Here is a 26623-nt window from a genome sequence, read left to right as displayed (position 1 = left end):
TCCCAAGGCAAAACATCATCAGTCAAGTACCTATCAGAAACAACAAGAGGTGAATTTTAATCCGTTAGCACACCATAGATGGGCTGACACCCAAGACAGCAATCCGGCTGTGAAGTTGGTGAAGGAAATGTTAACTGACCAAAGTGCATATCCCGATGAGGATGCCCCAGAAGAGACGCATCAACTCTGGAAAGAGAGAGGCAAAATGTTCCTGTATCAAGAGAAGCTCTGTAGAAGGTACACCAATCCGAAAACACATGAATTGGTTTGGCAGATTATCGTGCCTAAACAAGATGTCAAGATGGTCCTCGAAGCTTACCATAATGGTGCTGGTCACTTCGGTTGGAAAAAGTTAGAAGTACTTCTAAGAGAAAGATTTTATTGGGTCGGGATGAGAAAATCAATCGAACAGTGGTGCAGAAATTGTGGCCCGTGCAACCTCAGAAGAAACGATCAAAAGAACCAAAGAGCACCACTGCAGCCCATAATCACCAAACAACCACTTGAACTTGTAGCCATAGACCACGTGAAGTTAATACCAAGCCGGTCCGGCTATGTCTATGCCTTGACCATCGTGGACCATTATTCACGCTTCTTGGTAGTAGTACCCGTAAAAGATCTGACAGCAAAAACAGCAGCCAAAGCGTTCCAAACGTACTTTTGTAGACCCCATGGATATCCGGAACAGGTTGTCACCGACCAAGGTACAGCCTTTGAATCAGAGATCTTCAGAGAATTCTGTAATATGTATGGTTGCAAAAAGATCCGGACGACGGCCTATCATCCACAAACAAACGGCTTATGCGAGAAGATGAACCATATTGTAATAGACCTACTAAAGACTTTACCTGAGACAGAAAGGAATCAATGGCCAGAGAAATTGCCTGACTTGGTGGATCTGTATAATCATGTCCCGGTGAGCTCCACCAACTGCACCCCAGCTTACCTTATGCGTGCAAGACCCGGCCAATTACCAATCGATCTAGAAATGGGAATTCTGAAACCAGACGCAGAAGTTCAAGACTCCAATTGGGATATCATACGGCAAAAGCAGTATCGCCAAGTGCAAGAGAGTGTGGAAAGAAGCCTTCAGCAAACTAGAGAAAGACAAGAGCGAACTTTCAACCAGAATGCTCTAGCGACCCCATTAAGACTGGGTGACCAAGTGCTCAAGAGAAATCGTCGAACCAATAAACTGGACAATCAGTGGGAAGCCGTACCCTACACAGTTTTACCAACAAGAGTGGATAATCCTAAAATGTGTCTCATTAGCAAAAACGGAGGCTTAACATCTGTACTAGTGTCAAGAGACAATCTTAAATTATGTCCGGAAGCATTGAAAGAGCCAGACGTTGTCCAGCCAGAACCAGAAGTTATTCAACCCATACAGGTTCAACCAGTAAAGGAAAAAGAAGAGGAAGTGTATCACACCTGTATAGGAGACTTTCCCAAAACCCTACTAACATACCATGGTGCAGTAGTGGTTCCCATGGTGGCCTTTTACCCAACACCGAACCCAATACCAGAAGTCCCAAGACAGGAAGAGGCTGACCCCGTACTACAGGAGGTTCCAGGCCAGGAAGAACAGATTCCTGGTCAGAGTAATCCCATTCACGGTGGACTTGCCAACTCCATAGTCGTGGCATTATCTTTAGCAGAGCGGGCAGATACTACATCCGCAGTAGACAGTAGTACACCACATGAAGAGACACCGCTATTACGTAGATCACAGCGTAGTACCCAGGGTCAATTACCGGCCAGGTATGCAGATTACCAACTATAAAGCTCATAATGTGAATTGTATATATGTTATGCCGTATATAGTTAAACAGAAAATGTAGTATAGTCATTGTTATCAGTCTGCAACGTTTAAGCCCAGTACCTACAGAGACTTGTCTGTATGAACTTCTTGCATATTCTTGAACTTTTTATCAGCCCGGAGGCACTAAATCAAAGCTCTGGAAAGACTGCTTTTTGAACTTTTCTTTTTGCTCTTTTTGAACTTTCTTTAGACTTTATATTGATAACTCCGTTGGAAAAATGGAACTAAATTCCTGGACACTAAGTACAGTGCCTTTCCTAATACCTTCAATGATAGAACTGTATTAATGGACGCTATTTGAAGTGACTTTTTACAGAACTCTATTTTTGTTTCCCTGAGTGGTTTTTGTAACTTTTCATTTTTAAGAATCTGTACATATTAATTGTTATTTCAAAATGTTATTGTCCCACAGTCCCGGAGTACTGTTCTTAACTAAGGGGGAATGTGGCACCCCTAGGGGTATTTGCCACAAAAATAGTTACTGACAGTAAATACAAATACTAAAATAGCAAGACTGCACTACTACCTCCGGCCAGAAGGGGGAGCTCCAGAGACTCCCCTTGATCCATTCTGGTCTGAGAGAAGAAATGGCAGTTGGGCCAAGGAGCTGAAAGTGAGAGGTCATACAGTTGAATGTCTAACAGCCCTGTGACTGTTACCAGGCCTAAATCACTGGCCTGAGGAGAAGAGGGATAGAGAAAAAGGACATTGTGAGAACCGGGTAGCATTAATCACTACCCAGAACAGGCGCAAAGACGGATACCGGATCCGTGGCTGTATTCATTATATATAATACAGCAACCGGAAAAACGTGAGGTGATATCAGCTTCACTAGGGCCGGATGCAGCAACAGACACAGAGTTCAGCGGTACTCCCAGAGGGGGTAAACCGATAAAAGGACTCGGGTTGCCCGTCGAACCAGGACCCAGAGGGGACAGATTGGGCCGGCAGCCAGTTCACATACAGCAGCAGGGCCACACAGAAACTGCGTACAATAAGAGGCGAAGACCCCGGCAGGGTCAAAGTAACTCAGAGTTCCCATACAGACTCCGGTGACAGGACTGGTTGTAAATCCTTTTATGTTAAAGTAAACTGGTTAAACGTTTCAGTGCCTCAGTCTTTCATTTGGACAATAGCCATCTATCCAGGATCGGGATCGTCACCGCTGGGAGAACCTGCTGCTGATCAAGTAAGTGCCTGTCCCCTCACGATACCCCTTACACTGTGCATTGCCTGAGGCCACAGCACCGGGTCAAGCCACCCGTGACATCCCCCTCAAGAGACAGACTCCATTGGTCCGGTGCTGGGTATCCCGGTCTCCTGGGCGTCACATATACATCTGTCATTGGTATTCTTGAGTCTGTTTCAGTATTTGGCTCACTGATGGTGCACACGGACGGCACACACATACATATGGATGCCACAAGAATGCTGTCACACTGACCTCACCAGTACGGTTTTTGCCAGTTCAGGAATCACCGGATATGTTATGGGGGACTAATGTTCTTTACGAGACTCATTCTTGCAGTTTTGACAGGGCAAATCTGGAGGAATTTACAGTACAAAACAAATGGTAAGGTTATAAACCCAATTCATATGTAGTGGAAATCTGTGTAGAATTCACTGCACGTTGTGGATTTGAAATTAAGTCAATCCTGTTGCTGAATATGATCACAGCTTTCAAGCTCTATAATGCAAAGGGTGAAATGCATTGCAAATTAGCAAAAGAAATCTGCACCTACACAAATGGTTTCTGTGTGAAAAATAGCAGTGGAAAAATATTGTCCGTCTTGGGCCTTTTCTGCTGTGCTGGATACCAGAAAAAACTATTGTTTTACCTTCCGTACAGAGGTTTGAGTAAGGTTCCATGCACATATTTAATTACCGTATATATATCAGATCCATACAGTTCACCATAAAACCAACACTAGAAGCACTATACACTGATCCAGTGTCAATTGCCAAGTAAATTTGTCCGCTGCAAAAAGATCTCTTGATATCTGAGCTGAAGATCATGACAACTAAAACTAAACAGAACCTTTGGCCTCATAATAATTCGTCTTCTCCAGATAGCTAAAGCAATAAACCTGTTATACAGTATACAGTGTCTATGTTAAAGCATATTTCAAGAATTTTAGTACAGGAATCATTTACACCATACTTATTATAGTACAGGACTATGGATGAGAGAACCCGAACTGTGAAGTTCGGGGTCCATACCAGACACCAAGTTCTTACCGTACATCTAGTTTACTGTTCAGGTTCAGCTGACTAATAAAGCTTGTTGAAAGCAGTGCAGCCAAACAACAAGCTTTTCCGGTGTGGGAACTTCTGGCATCATCACAGCCATGCAAGCATTGGCATGGCTGTGATCGTCAAGAGCAACATGTTGGAAAAAAAAAATTATATATATATATATATATATATATATATATATATATATATATATATATATATATATATATATATATATATATATAGACTAGATTGTGGCCCGATTCTAACGCATCGGGTATTCTAGAATATGCATGTCCCCGTAGTATATGGACGATGATTCCAGAATTCGCGGCACACTGTGCCCGTCGCTGATTGGTCGAGGCAACCTTTATGACATCATCGTCGCCATGGCAACCATTATGACATCTAAGTCGATACTGTGCCCGTCGCTAATTCAGAAACGTGAGATGTCTACGTCCTTTATGACATCATCGTCGCTGTGCCCGTTGCTGATTGGTCGAGGCCTGGCGGCCTCGACCAATCAGAGAGCCGGGATTTCCAGGACAGACAGACAGAAAGACAGACAGAAATACAGACAGACGGAAAAACCCTTAGACAATTATATATATATATATATATATATATATATATATATATATATAGACTAGATCGTGGCCCGATTCTAACGCATCGGGTATTCTAGAATATGCATGTCCCCGTAGTATATGGACAATGATGATTCCAGAATTTGCGGCAGACTGTGCCCGTTGCTGATTGGTCGAGGCAACCTTTATGACATCATCGTCGCCATGGCAATCATTATGACATCTACGTCGATACTGTGCCCGTCGCTGAATCAGAAACGTGAGATGTCTACGTCCTTTATGACATCATCGTCGCTGTGCTGTGCTGGCGGCCTCGACCAATCAGAGACGCGGGATTTCTACGTCGATGCTGTGCCGGTCTCTGATTGATTGGTCGAGGCCGCCAGGCCTCGACCAGAGAGGCGGGATTTCCAGGACAGACAGACGGAAAAACCCTTAGACAATTACAGTGGGGCAAAAAAGTATTTAGTCAGTCAGCAATAGTGCAAGTTCCACCACTTAAAAAGATGAGAGGCGTCTGTAATTTACATCATAGGTAGACCTCAACTATGGGAGACAAACTGAGAAAAAAAAATCCAGAAAATCACATTGTCTGTTTTTTTAACATTTTTTTTGCATATTATGGTGGAAAATAAGTATTTGGTCAGAAACAAACAATCAAGATTTCTGGCTCTCACAGACCTGTAACTTCTTCTTTAAAAGTCTCCTCTTTCCTCCACTCATTACCTGTAGTAATGGCACCTGTTTAAACTTGTTATCAGTATAAAAAGACACCTGTGCACACCCTCAAACAGTCTGACTCCCAACTCCACTATGGTGAAGACCAAAGAGCTGTCAAAGGACACCAGAAATAAAATTGTAGCCCTGCACCAGGCTGGGAAGACTGAATCTGCAATAGCCAACCAGCTTGGAGTGAAGAAATCAACAGTGGGAGCAATAATTAGAAAATGGAAGACATACAAGACCACTGATAATCTCCCTCGATCTGGGGCTCCACGCAAAATCCCACCCCGTGGGGTCAGAATGATCACAAGAACGGTGAGCAAAAATCCCAGAACCACGCAGGGGGACCTAGTGAATGAACTGCAGAGAGCTGGGACCAATGTAACAAGGCCTACCATAAGTAACACACTACGCCACCATGGATTCAGATCCTGCAGTGCCAGACGTGTCCCACTGCTTAAGCCAGTACATGTCCGGGCCCGTCTGAAGTTTGCTAGAGAGCATTTGGATGATCCAGAGGAGTTTTGGGAGAATGTCCTATGGTCTGATGAAGCCAAACTGGAACTGTTTGGTAGAAACACAACTTGTCGTGTTTGGAGGAAAAAGAATACTGAGTTGCATCCATCAAACACCATACCTACTGTAAAGCATGGTGGTGGAAACATCATGCTTTGGGGCTGTTTCTCTGCAAAGGGGCCAGGACGACTGATCCGGGTACATGAAAGAATGAATGGGGCCATGTATCGTGAGATTTTGAGTGCAAACCTCCTTCCATCAGCAAGGGCATTGAAGATGAAACGTGGCTGGGTCTTTCAACATGACAATGATCCAAAGCACACCGCCAGGGCAACGAAGGAGTGGCTTCGTAAGAAGCATTTCAAGGTCCTGGAGTGGCCTAGCCAGTCTCCAGATCTCAACCCTATAGAAAACCTTTGGAGGGAGTTGAAAGTCCGTGTTGCCAAGCGAAAAGCCAAAAACATCACTGCTCTAGAGGAGATCTGCATGGAGGAATGGGCCAACATACCAACAACAGTGTGTGGCAACCTTGTGAAGACTTACAGAAAACGTTTGACCTCTGTCATTGCCAACAAAGGATATATTACAAAGTATTGAGAAGAAATTTTGTTTCTGACCAAATACTTATTTTCCACCATAATATGCAAATAAAATGTTAAAAAAACAGACAATGTGATTTTCTGGATTTTGTTTTCTCAGTTTGTCTCCCATAGTTGAGGTCTACCTATGATGTAAATTACAGACGCCTCTCATATTTTTAAGTGGTGGAACTTGCACTATTGCTGACTGACTAAATACTTTTTTGCCCCACTGTATATATAGATATTTATATTTTAAAAAAAGTGGGGTCGCCCCTATTTTTGATGACAAGCACAAGTCAAGCTGATAGCTGTGAGGTGAAGCCCTCAGCTGTCTGTTTTATCTTGGCTAGCTATCAAAACTAGAGGGGCCCCAAGCTGTTTTTATCTTTTAATTATTTATATAAATAATTAAAAAAAAAAAACGCAGTGGGTTCCCCCTATTTTTGATAACCAGCTAAGGTAAAGCAGAGAGCTGGCAGCTGGTATTCTCAGGCTGGGAAGGTCCATGGATATTTGGCCCTCCCCAGCCTAAAAATAACAGCCTGTAGCTGCCCCAGAATAAGAACATCCATTATATATCCCAATTTTTCCGCTTTGCCTGGCTCTTTGCCATGGTGCATTGGCAAGTGGGGTAACATTTGGGGTTTAGGTCAGCTGTGTAATGTCCACTGACATTAAGCCTAGAGATTAGTAATGGAGCAGCATCTATCAGACAAACGTATATTAACTGCAATACTGCATTTGTAATTTATCTAATTTCATGTGCAATTTGCAACCTGCAATACCTAGGCTGCACTAGAGGACTATTAAAAATGAGAATAATGCAAATAATAAACTTAGATTTAAAAGCTCTGCAGCTTCAAAACATTTTATTGACTACCATAACGACAGTATGGATAGTTTTATTATAAGAGGTACAGAAAGAGTATTCAGACCAGTTTGAGGAGGAGATCACAAGAGAAAATTGATGAACAGAGAATCCTGGTGGATCTACCGTATATATTGAAAACGCAAGTACCTCTAGGTATGAATATGAGGCAAGATATAATTCATCATTATGAATTAACTAAATACATGATGAGTATTTGTTTTTGGTACTTAAGTACGGTATATGGATATTATATATTTGTACATTGTTTTTATATTTTTCTACACACTGGCCACAAATCTCTCATGATATGATAGCTTCATATATTTCTATGAGGCTGCTCAGAAAGCCGCGGCTTGTTCGAACGTCTGAATAAGCCCTTTCTATTTAAGGTGTATGGAGATGACTAAATAGTCATGGTCCGTTATGTAATTCTAAGTAAAACTCAATAAGAACATCTTTGTACTGAGACACATTTAAGCTGTGCTCATAATGAGTCTTTGGTGTCCGTAAATGGCTCTGTTAGGGCTTCTGTCTGAAGCCCTGAAAACAGAATTTGTCAGAACTGCCTATGGAGCAGGCGGGCACAAAAGTAAAGTTGACAATGCTTTATGTCCGCCTCAAAAAGGCAGAAACTGTCGAAAAGGAGATCAGACACAGAACAAAGTGTCTGTCTACTTCATTAAAGTCAATGGTCTCGTGGGTAGATAAACCCAAATCATGTTTTTCAGGGCTTTAGACAGAAGTCAAACACGTGCCAAAGATACAATGTGAACAAGCCTTAAGTATATCAAAAGTGATAAAAAAAAATAATAGTTTAAACAATGGTCAAAATATTTGTCCTACAAAAAGGAAAAAAAGACTTTCTGTGAGGGTTCCTCCACATGTGAAAGCCACTTAGTCTAAACCCCGAAACAGCTGTCTGTGGATGGATACCATGCTTGGCATAGGTGGCTTTCCTTCATAGGATGCTGCCCTTCCCGTGGTTGTTCCTTCCTGGGGAAAGGCCTGGCTAGTCACTACTTGCGTCGAGAAACACGTGATGGTGTCTCCGCAGCTTCTTTTCATGCATCTGCATATTTCCCATAAGGGATGGGGGCAGTGTTCTGGAATCACTGCGTTGAGAAACACGTGATGGTGTCTCCGCGGTGTTGGATGTTTTGGTCTCCCCGAGGTCAATCATCTGTGCCTTTATAGCCTTTTTACTAGGCACTGCTCCTAATAGCCAGATTCCTACTCCACACTGATGAGGGGCAAAAACCCCGAAACAGCTGTCTGTGGATGGATACCATACTTGGCATAGGTGGCTTTCCTTCATAGGATGCTGCCCTTCCCGTGGTTGTTCCTTCCCGGGGAAAGGCCTGGCTATTCACTGCTTGCGTCGAGAAACACGTGATGGTGTCTCCGCAGCTTCTTTTCATGCATCTGCATATTTACCATAAGGGATGGGGGCAGTGTTCTGGAATCACTGCGTTGAGAAACACGTGATGGTGTCTCCGCGGTGTTGGATGTTTTGGTCTCCCCGAGGTCAATGCCTTTATAGACTTAGTCTTACTACATCAGGGGGAGTCGTTATCATTCTGTACAACCTCCAGATTGTATGCAGCAGCAATTCTGAGCCCACAGAAGTCAATGTGGCCCTACTATACAACTACTCCACTCTATAAGAAAACTTGATGGTGATTGATCAAATTGTTCGTCTTTTTTTATAGAGCTTGACTTCAGAATATGAAGTGCATGCGGAAAGGCCAATACTAAACATTCCAAGTCTCGCCCATTCCAGGTAAAAATCACTTAAGATCACTTGCAGGTTGCTTCTTTATAGCTCAAACTATCCCAAGGACATGTTTATTGTAGATAAGGATTCTGATCAGTTGTTGGCACATGACACTATTCCCTCCATACATGTGTATTACATGTACAGTAATGTACAATTAAAGACCTGCTGAAGAGCTGTTTGGCATTTGAAATTTTAAAGAGACAGTGAGTGCCATGTTTCTTTCAATTTTTGAATGTTACACCACTGGCTGTTCTTGAACGCATCCGTAGACTTTTGAAGGTCTGGTTCATCTCAGCTCATGCTATAGAGGAGTGAATAACAGATGGTGCTAACAAACATATTCCCCACATGTTATTTTATATAAGGATTCTGATCAGATGCTGTCACATAACACTATTCCCAGCGTACATATGTACCAGTCATGTGAACAGTAACGTACAATTAAGCATCTTTAACATGTGAAAATCAGCTGAACAAGAATTTGTAAACATGCTCCTTCACAAATAGTTGCCCTTGTAAACATGTCAGAGATCAGCTGATTGCATACCATGTTGGACCTGAAAAGATCTACTGATTGTCAACAGCACATCCTCAACACGTTTGCAAAAATCCAACACGGAGATCGGCAAATTGCAGCATGCGCGTCAAATCCGCACCTCTGGTAGTTCCAGTCACACCCGTGGACCAAGACAGCCAAGGGTTTAAACAGTGGCCCACCGGCCATACCATGCCCTCCGCCGCCCGCTGTCACTGCTATCCACATCCTCGAGATGCAAGTCACTTCATCACGTCTATTGGGCGGAAGGTCAGTGCACACATCAAAGAACAGAGCAGAGCGTCGGGGGAACGAGGCGAGAGGGTGTTGTTGTTTTTTTCATGTGTATGGGATGTTTGCATGTGGGGCTCATACTGTATATAGGGGGGGCTATGTGGGAGCTCATACTGTTGTGGGGATATATCTCTGCTTTGGCCCAAGCAGGTGGCTATGGAGTCACAACAAACAATAGCAGGCTAGCGAGTTCCACACAGGTATGTGTCAGGTGGATTTATTGTACACATTTGCCGTACAATGTTACACGTGCCAAAACATGAAATAAAATGTCTAAGGCCGTCTGGCCACTAACTAACAACAAGATACTGACTGCAAAATAAACCTACACAACAAGAAAGAAGTTTGTGCAACCTTACTGTGTCAGCTCCCAGACCAGCAGATGAGAGACTGAGATCCCAGCAGTTCCTGATTATATCAGCTGAATCAGTCAGGAGTCAAAAGCTGGATTGAATGTGTGGAAGGGAAGCACCAGTCCTTTCAGGCTGATCACTAAAGAAAACCAGGACCGGATTACAGTGAAATAAACAGCTTCACAGTTAATACCGTGATACATATGAAATGAAACGGGGAGAAACATCTGTTTTCTAGTACTTCTCCCCTCGGCACCTCACACTGTATATAAGGGGCTATGTGGAGGTTCATACTGTACACTGTGCAGAATTATTAGGCAAATTGTGTTTTAGAGGATTATTTTTATTATTGATCAACAACTATGTTCTCAATCAACCCAAAAGACTCATAAATATCAAAGCTTAATATTTTTGGAAGTTGGAGTGTTTTTTTTTTTAGATTTGGCTATCTTAGGAGGATATCTGTTTGTGCAGGTAACTATTACTGTGCAGAACTATTAGGCAACTTAATAAAAACCAAATATATTCCCATCTCACTTGTTTATTTTCACAAGGTAAACCAATATCACTGCACAAAATGTAGAAATAAACATTTCTGACATGCAAAAACAACCCCCCCCCCAAATTAGTGACAAATATAGCCACCTTTCTTTATGATGACACTCAATAGCCTTCCATCCATAGATTCTGTCAGTTGCTTGATCTGCTTACGATCAACATTGCGTGCAGCAGCCACCACAGCCTCACAGACACTGTTCCGAGAGGTGGACTGTTTTCCCTCCCTGTAGATCTCATATTTTATGAGGGACCACAGGTTCTCTATGGGATTCAGATCAGGTGAACAAGGGGGCCATGTCATTATTTTTTCTTCTTTGAGATCTTTACTGGCCAGCAACGCTGTGGAGTAGTTGGAGGCATGTGATGGAGCATTGTCCTGCATGAAAATCATGTTTTTCTTGAACGATACCGACTTCTTCCTGTACCACTGCTTGAAGAAGTTGTCTTCCAGAAACTAGCAGTAGGTCTGGGAGTTGAGCTTCACTCCATCCTCAACCCGAAAAGGTCCCACAAGTTCATCTTTGATGATACCAGCCCATACCAGTAACCCACCTCCACCTTGCTGGCGTCTGAGTCGGAGTGGAGCTCTCTGCCCTTTACTGATCCAGCCTCTGGCCCATCAAGAGTCACTCTCATTTCATCAGTCCATAAAACCTTCATTCTGAAGATATTTCTTGGCCCAGTCTTAACGTTTTATCTTATGTTTCTTGTTCAAAGGTGGTCGTTTTTCAGCCTTCCTAAAATTGACCACGTCCCTGAGTATCGCACACCTTGTGGTTTTTGTTACTCCACTAACGTTGCAGCTCTGAAATATGAAATATGGCAAAACTGGTGGCAAATGGCATCTTGGCAGCTTCACGCTTGATTTTCCTCCTCCTTTCTTCACGGTGGGAACCAGGCATGTAGAGTCCATCCGTTCACATTTTCTGCGTCGCACAAAGACACGATGGTTGAAACCAAAGATCTCAAATTTGGACTCATCAGACCAAAGCACAGATTTCCACTGGCCTAATGTCCATTCCTTGTGTTCTTTAGCCCAAACAAATCTCTTCTGCTTGTTGCCTGTCCTTAGCAGTGGTTTCCTAGCAGCTATGTTACCATGAAGGCCTACTGCACAAAGTCTCCTCTTAACAGTTGTTGTAGAGATGTGTCTGTTGCTAAAACTCTGTGTGGCATTGACCTGGTCTCTAATCTGAGCTGCTGTTAACCTGTGATTTCAGAGGCTGGTGACTCCGATAAACTTATCCTCAGAAGCAGAGGTGACTCTTGGTCTTCCTTTCCTGGGGCATTCCTCATGTGAGCCAGTTTCTTTGTAACGCTTGATGGTTTTTGCCACTGCACTTGGGGACACTTTCAAAGTTTGCCCAATTTTTTGGACTGACTGACCTTCAATTCTTAAAGTAATGATAGCCACTCGTTTTTCTTTACTTAACTGCTTTTTTCTTGCCATAATACAAATTCTAACAGTCTATTCAGTAGGGCTATCAGCTGTGTATCCACCAGACTTCTGCACAACACAACTTATGGTCCCAACCCCATTTATAAGGCAATAAACCCCACTTATTAAACCTTACAGGGCACACCTGTGAAGTGAAAACCATTCCCGGTGACCACCTCTTGAAGCTCATCAAGAGAATGCCAAGAGTGTGCAAAGCAGTCATCAAAGCAAAAGGTGGCTACTTTGAAGAACCTAGACTATAAGACATAATTTCAGTTGTTTCACACTTTTTTGTTAAGTGTATAATTCCACATGTGTTAATTCATAGTTTTGTTGCCTTCAGTGTGAATTTGCAATTTTCATAGTCATGAAAATACAGAAAAATCTTTAAATGAGAAGGTGTGTCCAAACTTTTTGTCTGTACTGTAAAAAAGTTATTTTCGCAAAGCTTTATTCTGAGGACTATAACTTTTTTATATTTTCGCTGATGATGCTGTATCACGGCTTGTTTTTTGCAGGACAAGATGACGTTTTCAGCGGTACCATGGTTATTTATATCCATCTTTTTGATCGCGTGTTATTCCACTTTTTATTAGGCGGTATGATAATAAAGTGTTGTTTTATGCCTCGCTTTTTTTTTTTACGGTGTTCACTGAAGGGGTTAACTATTGGGACAGTTTAATAGGTCGGGTTGTTACGGACGCGGCAATACTAAATCTGTGTACTTTTATTGTTTTTTTATTTAGACAAAAAAATTAATTTATTGGAACAATATTTTTTTCCCCTTTATTTAGGATTTATTTTTTTTTTTTTTACACATGTAAATATTTTTTTTTTACTTTATAACATTGCCCCAGGGGGGACATCACAGTATAGTGTCAGATCGCTGATCTGACACTTTGCAATGCACTGTGTCAGATCAGCGATCTGACAGGCACTGCAGGGAGGCTTGCTGGCGCCTGATCTGAGGTGGCTTGCAGGTGCTTGCAAGCCACCTCACTGCCGGACCCGGAAGGAGCCCCGTGGCCATTTTGAATCTGGGGCCTGCAGGGAGGAGACGCTCGGTACAACTCGATCACATCGCGTTGTTCCGAGGGTCTCAGGGAAGCACGCAGGGAGCCCCCCCCTGTGCGATACTTTCCTATGCCGCCGGAATGCTGCGATCATGTTTGATATAAGTGTTCTGAGGATTAATGTGCCAGGAGCAGTGCCGGATGTCAGCTGCAATAGTCAGCTGACACCCGGTCGTGATCGTCCGCGCTCCCCCCCATGAGCGCGGCTGATCGCGTTAGACGTACTATCCCATCGGTGGTCATATGGGCCCATACCACTTCGACGGGATAGTACGTCTAATGTCAGAAAAGGGTTAACCATGGAAACCATGGCCTTCTCGGCCAGAAGGGGGCTATTAAGATTACCCTTGCCTTTTCCTCCCAATCTTCCTCAGGACTGCTGGTATCAGGACTATGGGCGGAAAGGCGTAGGCAAGGTGGTAATCTCAAGGTATCATGAGGGCGTCTAGAGCAACCCGGTTCCCTCGGGGATCTATGGAGCAGAAGGTGTTGACTTTCCGGTTCTTGCTGTTTGCGAACAGGTCTATGGCTGGATAACCCCATGCTCAGGCGATATGGTTGAACACCGACTGCTTCAATTCCCATTCGCCCTGTCTTAGCTGGGTATGACTCAGGTAATCTGCTGTTTTTCTGACCCTTTTATGTGTAGTGCTGACAGGAAACTCAAGCTGTTTTCGGCAATCTGAAAAATTGATCCTGTTACCTCCATCAGAGAGTGGGATCTGGTGCTCCCCTGGTGGTTTAAGTAGGGACCTAAGATTTTCATCAAAGTTTGGCACTTCCTTTAAAACTATTTGCTGGATACAAGAGCTACACAGTCTCTTCATCCAAGTAGTGGGTAGATCTTCTGCGCATAGTGCACATATACTATGTTTAGAGTTGCTGACACATTTCTTCCCCTATAAAACAAGAGGAATAGGCCCTAATTATAAAGTGACTTTCACAAAGTCCACTTACCACCCAGCAGAGAACGGAAGGGTATCGGATGCGATGACTCTTTATATGAAGATGGATTTTATTTCCTGCTGACGACCGTGCTAGGCCTCTTGCTACGTTCAGAGCCTGAACGGTTGCTGCTGCTACGTCTATGGGAAGGATTCTTCACCATCCGTCTCTTCTGCCGTCGTGGCTGCTGTTGCTAAAGGCTTGGCCGAGAGAAATCCTGGCTGGGAGAGTGACCCAAAGGGGCCTGCTCTTCCGGGAGCTCCTGGTCGCTCATGCCTGGTAGGAATGACAACTCGCTGCGAAGCGCCTGCCTGATGCCCAGAATGACTTATAAAGCTGCTCCCGGACCTCCCCCAGCCTCTGTTTTATTGAGGGAACGCTGCTTGCCTTCATTACAGTGTTCCCAGCAATGAATTGAACGCCCGACGTCATCGGGATCCTGCGCATGCGCGGTACTGGATCACGCAGTAATGCATTGTGGCCGTCATCTCGCGCGTGCGCCCCCTAGTTCCGGAGCTCCAGAACATGAAGCCATGAGGGATGCTGCACATGCGTCGGGAGAGGTGGTCTTATATTTCTTCTTCTGCCACCTCTCCCCGCACACCCTCAAGGGCCCGCTGACCCCGGCAGTGGAACTTCGGGAAGCGCCTAAGTCGAGGCAGTGAACCCCCCTGCCTGCACCAAACTGACCGGCCCCGGAATCTGGGGTGAGAGGCACGCTGGAGCTGTATTGTTCCCTCGGGACAGGAAACCAACTGATGCGGAACTTCAGATCGGGTAAAGAATTTATTCAGTTGCTTATACTGGCAGAAAAAAGTTCATCTTGCTCCGAGAGCGAAGGCCCATGGGATTCAGCAGGGTCCATGGCCTGAGCAAACTGTAATGCTCGCACCCTGATATGTGCACAGAGGTATGCTGATGTGTTATGCGCACAGAGGTCTGTGGATGTGACATGTGCACAGAGGTGTGTGGATGTGACATGTGCACGCAGGTCTGTGGATGTGACATGTGCATGGCAGTCTGCGGATGTGATATGTGCACAGAGGTCTGTGGATGTGACATTTGAACAGTGGTCTGTGGATGTGACATGTGAACGGCAGTCTACGTGGATGTGATATGTGCACGGCAGTCTGCGGATGTGATATGTGCACAGAGGTTTGCGGATTTGACGTTTGCACAGTGGTCTGTGGATGTGATATGTGCACGGAGGTATGCTGATGTGATATGTGCACAGAGGTCTGCGGATGTGACATGTGCACGGCGGTCTGTGGATGTGCTTTGTGCACGGTGGTCTGCAGATGTGATTTGTGCACGGAGCTCTGCAGATGTGAGATGTGCACGGCGGTCAGTGAATGTGATTTGTGTACGGCGGTCTGCAGATGTGAAAGGCGGTCTGCAGACTTAACCCAAATCTCTGTCCTATTTAATCCTTGCGCTTTCATTTACTGACTTTCCACTAAGTATGCAATGGCCCATTTATAACAGGCTGTAATAAGAGAATAGATTAAATACCTGAACTAGTAATGCGGTTATTGGTAACTGTGCTTAGATACTGGCTGGTCACCAGATCATGCAGCTTATGAAATACCCTATTATTATAATGATGACCATACACGACAAGCACATTCTACCTTTTGTGTCTCCCCTATTTCCTCATAGATTGTAAGCTTGTGAGAAGGGCCCTCACTCCTCTTTGCATCTTGTGAATTTTGTGTTAGGGTACCGTCACACTATACCATTTCGATCGCTACGACGGTACGATTCGTGACGTTCCAGCGATATCGTTACGATATCGCTGTGTCTGACACGCAGCAGCGATCAGGGATCCTGCTGAGAATCGTACGTCGTAGCAGATCGTTTAGAACTTTCTTTCATCGCTGGATGTCCCGCTGTCATCGCTAGATCGGCGTGTGTGACACCGATCTAGCGATCTAGCGATGCGATCCAGCGATGCGTTCGCTTGTAACCAGGGTAAACATCGGGTAACTAAGCGCAGGACCGCGCTTAGTAACCCGATGTTTACCCTGGTTACAAGCGTAAAACTAAAAAAAAACATTCTGGTGTCCGTCAGGTCCCTTGCCGTCTGCTTCCCGCACTGTGACTGCCGGCCGTAAAGTGAAAGCAGAGCACAGCGGCTGTGCTTTCACTTTCACTTTACGGCCGGCAGTCAGTGAGTGCGGGAAGCAGACGGCAAGGGACCTGACGGACACCAGAATGTAAGTATGTGCTGTTTGTTTTTTTTTAGTTTTACGCTTGTAACCAGGGAAAACATCGGGTTACTAAGCGCGGTCCTGCGCTTAGTTACCCGATGTTTACCCTGGTTACCAAGGGACCTCGGCATCGTTGGTCGCTGGAGAGCTGTCTGTGTGACAGCTCCCCAGCGACCACACTACGATTTACCTACGATCACGGCCAGGTCATATCGCTGGTCGTGATCGTAGGTAAATCGTATAGTGTGACGGTACCCTTACTTTGCACTGAATATGTCCCCGCTCAATTGTAAAGAGCTGCGGAACATGTTGGCACTGTAGAAATAAAATTATTATTATTACTTTGAACAAGGTACATTCATCTATGTTAAATGGATTGTAGCAAAGCAATTCCATAATAACTACATACACTAATTACAGCCATATCTTTAAAAAGCAGAAGGAATCCGAATAAAAAGGGAAACAGCTGAACATTGATGTCCATTAGGCTATGTGCACACGTTCAGGAATTGATGCAGAAAATTCCTGTGAAAATCCGGACATTTCTGACAGATTTCCGCATGAAATCCGCATGCGTTTTTTTGCGCGTTTTTTGTGCGTTTTTACGCGTTTTTTTTCCGGACATTTCCCAATGCATTAGACAGTGGGAAAACCGCGAAAAAACTGCAAAATTAATGAGCAGGTTCATTATTTTTCCGCAATGCGTTTTTCATGCGGAAAACCGCACATCATGTGCACAGAAATTTCATTAAAAATGATAGGATGCTTAATGTATGCAGATTATTTGCGGTTTTATAGCGTTTTTATAGCGCAAAAACGTTAAAAAACCGCAAATCTGCAACGTGTGCACATAGCCTTACTGCTGCTCTTCAAGTGTCAGCAGAAGACTTGGTGCCGTGTATAACAGTCTGAAGAAGTGTCTACTTCAGAGAGTAAGGGGAGTTGAATATCAATAACTCCTCTTAGGCTAGGTTCACATTGCGTTACTGCAGTCCGTTCAACGCATGAGTTAAACGGACTGTGTTAACGCAAGTGCCGAAAAAGATCGCATTATGCGATCGCGCTAGTGCAGATGCTCTATCTGTGCTAGCGGTGACGGACCCGGAAACGCTGCAGCCCGCGTCCGAGGGTCCGTCACAGAATGACGGAACATCGCTAGCCCATGCCCATTATGGCATGCATTGGCGATGCGCCCGATAATAGGGGTTAATGGCAGCGTTAACGGACTGCGTTACACCGCGGTATAACGCAGTCCGTCTAACGGACTGCCATAACACAATGTGAACCCAGCCTTAAAGGGAAGGTACCGCGTTTGTAGATCATTAATAAATCAATGTAGTGTGGCATAACATGCTGTTATAACCAAGTTTTGATTGCATTTGAAACATATTTTGTGTGTTATAGGATTTTAAAGAAGGCACTGGGGGCTGACATCTTGATTTCACAGCAGCAGCAGGACACTATCAGTGTCATAATACGGCACCCCATGGTCATAGGAGATAACAGACCGCCCCTGATTCTATCTATTGTAAAGGAGCAGTCACTGTTATGAACTGGGCACGCCTCTGTGGGCTGCACAATTCATAGTAGTGGGAGTGTTCTGCTGCCATTTTCATGGAGCCCTCGGATCTGCTTCTAACATAAGCAGTACTGTTTCCAGCACAACAGATCCTAGATTGACAGCTGAGGGGAGTAAAATGCAGGAGAAAAGTACCAGCAGAATAGCAGAGACATCAGGAGGAACAGTGTACCATTATTGGAGCAGTAGCTGCGGGTCTGCAGTGAATAGCCAGGCATTGTGGAGGGGGGTAAGAGGATCATGTAATCTGGGTGAGAGAGACTGATGGGAGAGAGAGAGAGACAGTAACTGCTGGTGATAGCAGATCACAGGGCAGTCACACACTAAATAGCGCTGCCCTGTGATGCTGCTCTTCATTCTGCCCCAGGGATACTAGGCCATCCAAAAGGGGAGGGAAATGTTGATGTCAGCAGTTACTGCCCCAATTTTCCAGCTAAGGCCCCTTTCACACATCAGTTTTTTGCCGTCAGTCACAATCCTTTGGCACAACGGATCCGTCGCAGATTGTGAAAAACAGATGCGACAAATCCGTTTTTTGGACAGATCCGATTAGCGGATCTGGCTAATTGGATCAGAGCATGCTCAGTTAAAAAAATGGAATCCGTCGCTGGATTCTGTCATTTGACGGATCCGGCGCTCATAGGCTTCCAATCTAGCAAATGACGGACGGCGCTACGACAAAAAAATATCACTTTGCCCGTTGTCTCCGGCCGCCAGACAAACAATTTTTGACGGATCCGGCGAAAGACGGATGAAATGTGAGGCCATCCGTCGCAAATACAAGTCTATGAGAAAAAAACGGATCCGGCGGCATCAGTCGCTGGTTCCGTTTTTTTCAAAATTCAACGGATTGCGACTGAAGGCAAAAAACTGATATGTGAAAGGGGCCTAACAGTAAAGCCATCAGGCACAATCCGGCGAGTTTTTTAAAAAAAATGGATCCGTTTTTTTTCTCATAGAGTTGTATTAATGCCGGATTGTGCCTGATGGCCACACGATTCATCCGTTTTTTGCCGGATCCGTCAAAAAAGCTGTTTCCAGCGGACGGAGAAAACGTACAGAGGAACGTTTTTTCTGTCTGGAGAAAAAACGCCCAGTGTCAGTTCCAGCGATAAAAGGATGAAACTGAGATGTGAAATGATGAATCTCTCTCTTTTTTTCCCCCCCAGGCAAGGAAGTCCAAACTCTATCCCCGGGTTAATTAACAACAACAAAAAAAAAGGATCTAGCAAAAAAACGAATCCGTTGCATCAGTTTTTCACAATTTGCAACGGATCCGTTTTTTTCAAAAATTCGCCGGATCCTGCCTAACGGCAAAAAAATGATGCGCAAAAGTAGCCTAAGGATACTTTCACACTAGCGTCGGAATCTCCCCGTCGCAATGCGTCGGGGAGAGATTCCGACGCTAGCGTTTAACGTACTGCACAATGGAGGCAGCGGATGCATTTGTCCGGCGCATCCGCTGCCCCATTGTAAGGTGCGGGGAGGTGGGGGAGGAGTTCCGGCCGCGCATGCGCGGTCGGAAAAAGCGGTCCGTCAGGAGCAAAAAACGTTACATGTAGCGTTTTTTTGCTCCCGACGGTCCGCAAAAGCACGACGCATCCATCGCTCGACGGATGCGACGTGTGGCAATCCGTCGCAAATGCGTCGTCAATGCAAGTCTATGGGGAAAAAACGCATCCTGCAAGCACTTTTGCAGGATGCGTTTTTTCTGCAAAACGACGCATTGTGACGGATTGCAGAAAACGCTAGTGTGAAAGTAGCCTAAGCCTCACTATAGCTGCTTGAGGTCTAAAATGGAAAATGCTCCTCCTAGTGGTAAATATATATATTTGCATGAAAATATATATTTTTCACGTAGAAATGTTTGCAAACAGTGCAAACATTGCATTAATACATTTTAATTACTATTTTAAGCTTAATTTCAAATAAAAAAAAACTATAAGAAAACTGGTGGGACCTTCCCTTTAATACCGTATATACTCGAGTATAAGCTGAGATTTTCAGCCCAAAAAAATGGGCTGAAAGTGCCGCTCTCGGCTTATACTCGAGTCATGGAAGGCGGGGGGGTCGGCGGGTGAGTGACGCCTGTCAAATACCTGCTCCCGGCGCTCCTGACGCGGTCCCCGCATGTCCCACGATCTTCGGGCGCGGCAGCTTCTTCCCCTGTTCAATGGTCACTGGTACCGCTCATTAAAGTAATGAATATGGACTCCACTCCCATAGGGGTGGAGCCGTATATTCATTACTGTAATGAGCGGTATCACATGACCGCTCACTACAGGAAGAAGCTGCCGCTCCCGGAGACGTGGGACATGCAGGGATCGCATCAGGAGCGCCGGGAGCAGGTAAGTATGTCATATTCACCTTTCCGCGTTCCACCGCCACCTCGTCTTCCGCGTCCTCTGCAGTGACTGTTCAGGTCAGAGGGCGGGATGACGTATTAGCGTGCGCACCGCCCTCTGCCTGAACAGTCAGTGCGCAGAGACGGGACGCTGAGGAGCAGCGACGAGAGGTGAGTATGTCATTTTTTTTTTTTTATTGCAGCAGCAGCAGCATTACATGTGGCACAATGCTACATGGGCGTCTATGGGGCCATAAAGAACTGCATGGAGCATTATATGGGGCATCTATGGGGCCATAACTGCATGGAGCATTATATGGGGCATCTATGGGGCCATAACTGCACGGAGCATTATATGGGGCCATAACTGCATGGAGCATTATATGGGGCATCTATGGGGCCATAACTGCATGAAGCATTATATGGGGCATCTATGGGGCCATAAAGAACTGCATGGCGCATTTTATGGAGCATTACATGGTGCCATAAAGAACTGCATGGAACATTATATGGAGCATCTATGGGGCCATAAAGAACTGCATGGAGCATTATATGGGGCATCTATGGGGTCATAACTGCATGGAACATTATATGGGGCATCTATGGGGCCATAAAGAACTGCATGGAGCATTATATGGAGCATCTATGGGGCCATAAAGAACTGCATGGAGCATTATATGGAGCATCTATGGGGCCATAAAGAACTGCATGGAGCATTATATGGAGCATCTATGGGGCCATAAAGAACTGCATGGAGCATTATATGGAACATCTATGGGGCCATAAAGAACTGCATGAAGCATTATATGGGGCATCTATGGGGGCCATAAAGAACTTCATGGAGCATCTATGGGGCCATAATGAACTGCATGGAGCATTATATGGAACATCTATGGGGCCATAAAGAACTGCATGAAGCATTATATGGGGCATCTATGGGGGCCATAAAGAACTTCATGGAGCACCTATGGGGCCATAAAGAACTGCATGGAGCATCTATGGGGCCATAAAGAACTGCATGGAGCATTATATGGGGCATCTATGGGGCCATAAAGAACTGCATGGAGCATTATAGGGGGCATATTTGTATATGGAGCATCTTATGGGGCCATAATGAACTGTATGGAGCATCTTATGGGGCCATAATGAACAGGATGGATCATCATATGGGGCTCCTGATTCAATATGGATATTCAAAAACACTTAACCTACTGATGTCTCAATTAATTTTACTTTTATTGGTATCTATTTTTATTTTTGACATTTACCGGCAGCTGCTGCATTTTCCACCCTTGGCTTATACTCAAGTCAATAAGTTTTCCCAGATTTTTGTTGCAAAATTAGAGGGGTCGGCTTATACTCGAGTAAATACGATACCTAAGTGGGGCATTCACAGAGACGTATTATTGGCCCAGGTGTACAATCACATAAAAGTCAATGTAGTGCATTGAGAAGTAGCCTTGTCCATTTTGTGACTGAGAGTGCTAGTTTCATTCTGCATGCAACGATCTGTGATGAGGGTCAGATGACAAAATTTTATCCAGACACAGTCATGTCCACAATTTGCAGTTGTAACTGGACCATGAGTTACCAAACTTTATATCAGGTCCACTACAGCTCCGCACTTGACCAAGGTCCAAGGAGCCAAGATCTCCTCCATATGCAAGACCAACTACAACTACCTCTTTGTATCAGAACAGCCCTGCCCCACATAACAGACCTAGCAGATCAGGTAGCTGGGAATTGGCACCACTACGAGCTCTCCTCAATACATCAGCACCAGTTTTAGCTCCCCCCATTAGATCAGCCCAAGTATGAGGATAGCTCCACATTAGATCAGCACCAGTATAACGATCTATCCACAATAGATCAACGTCAGTATGAGCTCTCCCCATTAGATAAGAACCAGTATGAGCTCTCCCCATTAGATCAGCACCAGTATGAGCTCCCCCATTATATCAGCACCAGTATGAATCTCTCCAGTAGATCAGCACCAGTATGAGCTCTCCCCATTAGATCAACCCCAGTATCAACCCCCAGTACTTTTGGATCCTTCAAAAGAAACCTGAAAACCCACCTCTTCAAGGCAGCTTACAGCCTGTAAAGACCACACGGCCACCTCAACAGCATCGGAGCTACTGCAACCCTCGACCTACTGCCTCCTTCCCCATGATCCTGTAGAATATAAGCCCGCAAGGGCAGGGTCATCTCTCCTCTGTATCAGTCTGTCATTGTTAGTTTTGTTTACTGGAGATATTTTTATTTTGATGTAACCCCTTCTCATGTACAGCACCATGGAATTAATGGTGCTATATAAATAAATAATAATAATATAAGCTCTCCCCATTAGATCAGCACCAGTATGAATCTCCCCAATAGATCAACCCCAGTGTGAGCTCTCCCCAGTAGATCAGCACCAGTGTGAGCTCTCCCCAGTAGATCAGCCCCAGTGTGAGCTCTCCCCAGTAGATCAGCCCCAGTGTGAGCTCTCCCCAGTAGATCAGCCCGTGAGCTCTCCCCAGTAGATCAGCACCAGTATGAGCTCTCCCCAGTAGATCAGCCCCAGTGTGAGCTCTCCCCAGTAGATCAGCCCCAGTGTGAGCTCTCCCCAGTAGATCAGCCCCAGTGTGAGCTCTCCCCAGTAGATCAGCCCCAGTGTGAGCTCTCCCCAGTAGATCAGCACCAGTGTGTGCTCTCCCCAGTAGATCAGCCCCAGTGTGAGCTCTCCCCAGTAGATCAGCCCCAGTGTGAGCTCTCCCCAGTAGATCAGCCCCAGTGTGAGCTCTCCCCAGTAGATCAGCCCCAGTGTGAGCTCGCCCCAGTAGATCAGCACCAGTGTGTGCTCTCCCCAGTAGATCAGCCCCAGTGTGAGCTCTCCCCAGTAGATCAGCCCCAGTGTGAGCTCTCCCCAGTAGATCAGCCCCAGTGTGAGCTCTCCCCAGTAGATCAGCCCCAGTGTGTGCTCTCCCCAGTAGATCAGCCCCAGTGTGAGCTCTCCCCAGTAGATCAACCCCAGTGTGAGCTCTCCCCAGTAGATCAGCCCCAGTGTGAGCTCTCCCCAGTAGATCAGCCCCAGTGTGAGCTCTCCCCAGTAGATCAGCCCCGGTGTGTGCTCTCCCCAGTAGATCAGCCCCAGTGTGAGCTCTCCCCAGTAGATCAGCCCCAGTGTGAGCTCTCCCAGTAGATCAGCCCCAGTGTGAGCTCTCCCCAGTAGATCAGCCCCAGTGTGAGCTCTCCCCAGTAGATCAGCCCCAGTGTGTGCTCTCCCCAGTAGATCAGCCCCAGTGTGAGCTCTCCCCAGTAGATCAGCCCCAGTGTGTGCTCTCCCCAGTAGATCAGCCCCAGTGTGAGCTCTCCCCAGTAGATCAGCCCCAGTGTGTGCTCTCTCCAGTAGATCAGCCCCAGTGTGTGCTCTCCCCAGTAGATCAGCCCCAGTGTGAGCTCTCCCCAGTAGATCAGCCCCAGTGTGTGCTCTCCCCAGTAGATCAGCCCCAGTGTGAGCTCTCCCCAGTAGATCAGCCCCAGTGTGAGCTCTCCCCAGTAGATCAGCCCCAGTGTGAGCTCTCCCCAGTAGATCAGCCCCAGTGTGAGCTCGCCCCAGTAGATCAGCACCAGTGTGTGCTCTCCCCAGTAGATCAGCCCCAGTGTGAGCTCTCCCCAGTAGATCAGCCCCAGTGTGAGCTCTCCCCAGTAGATCAGCCCCAGTGTGAGCTCTCCCCAGTAGATCAGCCCCAGTGTGTGCTCTCCCCAGTAGATCAGCCCCAGTGTGAGCTCTCCCCAGTAGATCAACCCCAGTGTGAGCTCTCCCCAGTAGATCAGCCCCAGTGTGAGCTCTCCCCAGTAGATCAGCCCCAGTGTGAGCTCTCCCCAGTAGATCAGCCCCGGTGTGTGCTCTCCCCAGTAGATCAGCCCCAGTGTGAGCTCTCCCCAGTAGATCAGCCCCAGTGTGAGCTCTCCCCAGTAGATCAGCCCCAGTGTGAGCTCTCCCAGTAGATCAGCCCCAGTGTGAGCTCTCCCCAGTAGATCAGCCCCAGTGTGAGCTCTCCCAGTAGATCAGCCCCAGTGTGAGCTCTCCCCAGTAGATCAGCCCCAGTGTGAGCTCTCCCCAGTAGATCAGCCCCAGTGTGAGCTCTCCCCAGTAGATCAGCCCCAGTGTGAGCTCTCCCCAGTAGATCAGCCCCAGTGTGAGCTCTCCCAGTAGATCAGCCCCAGTGTGTGCTCTCCCCAGTAGATCAGCCCCAGTGTGTGCTCTCCCCAGTAGATCAGCCCCAGTGTGAGCTCTCCCCAGTAGATCAGCCCCAGTGTGTGCTCTCTCCAGTAGATCAGCCCCAGTGTGTGCTCTCCCCAGTAGATCAGCCCCAGTGTGAGCTCTCCCCAGTAGATCAGCCCCAGTGTGAGCTCTCCCCAGTAGATCAGCCCCAGTGTGAGCTCTCCCCAGTAGATCAGCCCCAGTGTGAGCTCGCCCCAGTAGATCAGCACCAGTGTGTGCTCTCCCCAGTAGATCAGCCCCAGTGTGAGCTCTCCCCAGTAGATCAGCCCCAGTGTGAGCTCTCCCCAGTAGATCAGCCCCAGTGTGAGCTCTCCCCAGTAGATCAGCCCCAGTGTGTGCTCTCCCCAGTAGATCAGCCCCAGTGTGAGCTCTCCCCAGTAGATCAACCCCAGTGTGAGCTCTCCCCAGTAGATCAGCCCCAGTGTGAGCTCTCCCCAGTAGATCAGCCCCAGTGTGAGCTCTCCCCAGTAGATCAGCCCCGGTGTGTGCTCTCCCCAGTAGATCAGCCCCAGTGTGAGCTCTCCCCAGTAGATCAGCCCCAGTGTGAGCTCTCCCCAGTAGATCAGCCCCAGTGTGAGCTCTCCCAGTAGATCAGCCCCAGTGTGAGCTCTCCCCAGTAGATCAGCCCCAGTGTGAGCTCTCCCAGTAGATCAGCCCCAGTGTGAGCTCTCCCCAGTAGATCAGCCCCAGTGTGAGCTCTCCCCAGTAGATCAGCCCCAGTGTGAGCTCTCCCCAGTAGATCAGCCCCAGTGTGAGCTCTCCCCAGTAGATCAGCCCCAGTGTGAGCTCTCCCAGTAGATCAGCCCCAGTGTGTGCTCTCCCCAGTAGATCAGCCCCAGTGTGAGCTCTCCCCAGTAGATCAGCCCCAGTATGAGCTCTCCCCAGTAGATCAGCCCCAGTGTGAGCTCTCCCCAGTAGATCAGCCCCAGTGTGTGCTCTCCCCAGTAGATCAGCCCCAGTGTGAGCTCTCCCCAGTAGATCAGCCCCAGTGTGTGCTCTCTCCAGTAGATCAGCCCCAGTGTGTGCTCTCCCCAGTAGATCAGCCCCAGTGTGAGCTCTCCCCAGTAGATCAGCCCCAGTGTGTGCTCTCCTTACCAGTGCGCCGTTTCTCCTCCCTGCAGCAGTCGCACCTTGCTCTGTGCGCTCTCGCTGTGCTTTCCTTTCCTCTGCCGCCGCCGCCTCTTCCAGTTCCCTCCCGTTGTTTTCGCTCCTCTCTATCCGGCCTGTCATAGGCTCACGCCGCTGTCACATCCCGGGCAGCCTCCCGTCACTTCCCCGGTGTGGCCCCACCCTCTCCCGTCTCCCTGCGGGCAGCAACCGCTCCTGTGTGTGGTAGGCTGCCGAGGCCGTGACTCTGAGATCCGGGCTGCGGACGGTGACACTCCTGGAGGCTGCAGCCCGGAGCAGAAGCGTGTGAGGGAGGGGAATGGCGGCGCGCAGCTCTGAGCCCTCAGCTCCAATAGCAGCACTTGTTACCGCAGTCATGTATCTGCGGCCTGGGTACTGAGCGCACTGCTTCTGCCTGCGGAGGTAGGGGGCGCCATTGTCTTCTGCAAGTCAGTGGGCAAAAACTCCTGCACCCCAATGCTAGGCCTAAGGGGCACTCATTTCTCTGGGACAGTCATGGGGTAATTATACGCGCACGGCTCCTCACAGCTCTGCCTGGTCTGCACTGTGGTCACTGGTCAGGGTCCCTCTGTCCTTCACTTGCTGAGAATACTCACAGGTCTGCGCCACATGGCTGACATTCAAGGTCCGTGTATGGACCGCAATGTATAGACTGGCCCTTTATGGACCGCAGTGTATGGACTGGCCCTATATGGACCGCAATGTATAGACTGCAATGTATAGACTGGCCCTTTATGGACCGCAATATATGGACTGGCCCTATATGGACCGCAATGTGTAGACG

The 26623-nt window shown here is 46.8% G+C and overlaps 1 protein-coding gene across 8 annotated transcripts in view; it reads right to left on the bottom strand.

Annotated features, from left to right (window-relative positions):
- Positions 1-26409, bottom strand: part of STARD3NL (STARD3 N-terminal like) — a 79219-nt gene extending 52810 nt beyond the window's left edge. For 2 of the 8 annotated variants that reach the window (XM_069730245.1, XM_069730247.1), the window contains exon 1: positions 25807-25894. The gene's annotated coding sequence lies outside the window, so the exon portion shown is untranslated. Of the gene's footprint in view, positions 1-22518; positions 22541-25806 lie in introns of those variants that run through there. The other 6 variants (XM_069730244.1, XM_069730249.1, XM_069730252.1 and 3 more) reach the window with 6 other exon arrangements.
- Between the last annotated feature and the right edge of the window lie 214 nt (positions 26410-26623).

This window comes from Ranitomeya imitator, chromosome 6, assembly GCF_032444005.1.
Source record: "Ranitomeya imitator isolate aRanImi1 chromosome 6, aRanImi1.pri, whole genome shotgun sequence".
NCBI lineage: Eukaryota > Metazoa > Chordata > Amphibia > Anura > Dendrobatidae > Ranitomeya > Ranitomeya imitator.
Note: the sequence above shows the minus strand (reverse complement) of the source record. Positions and strands in the feature narration are given on the sequence as shown.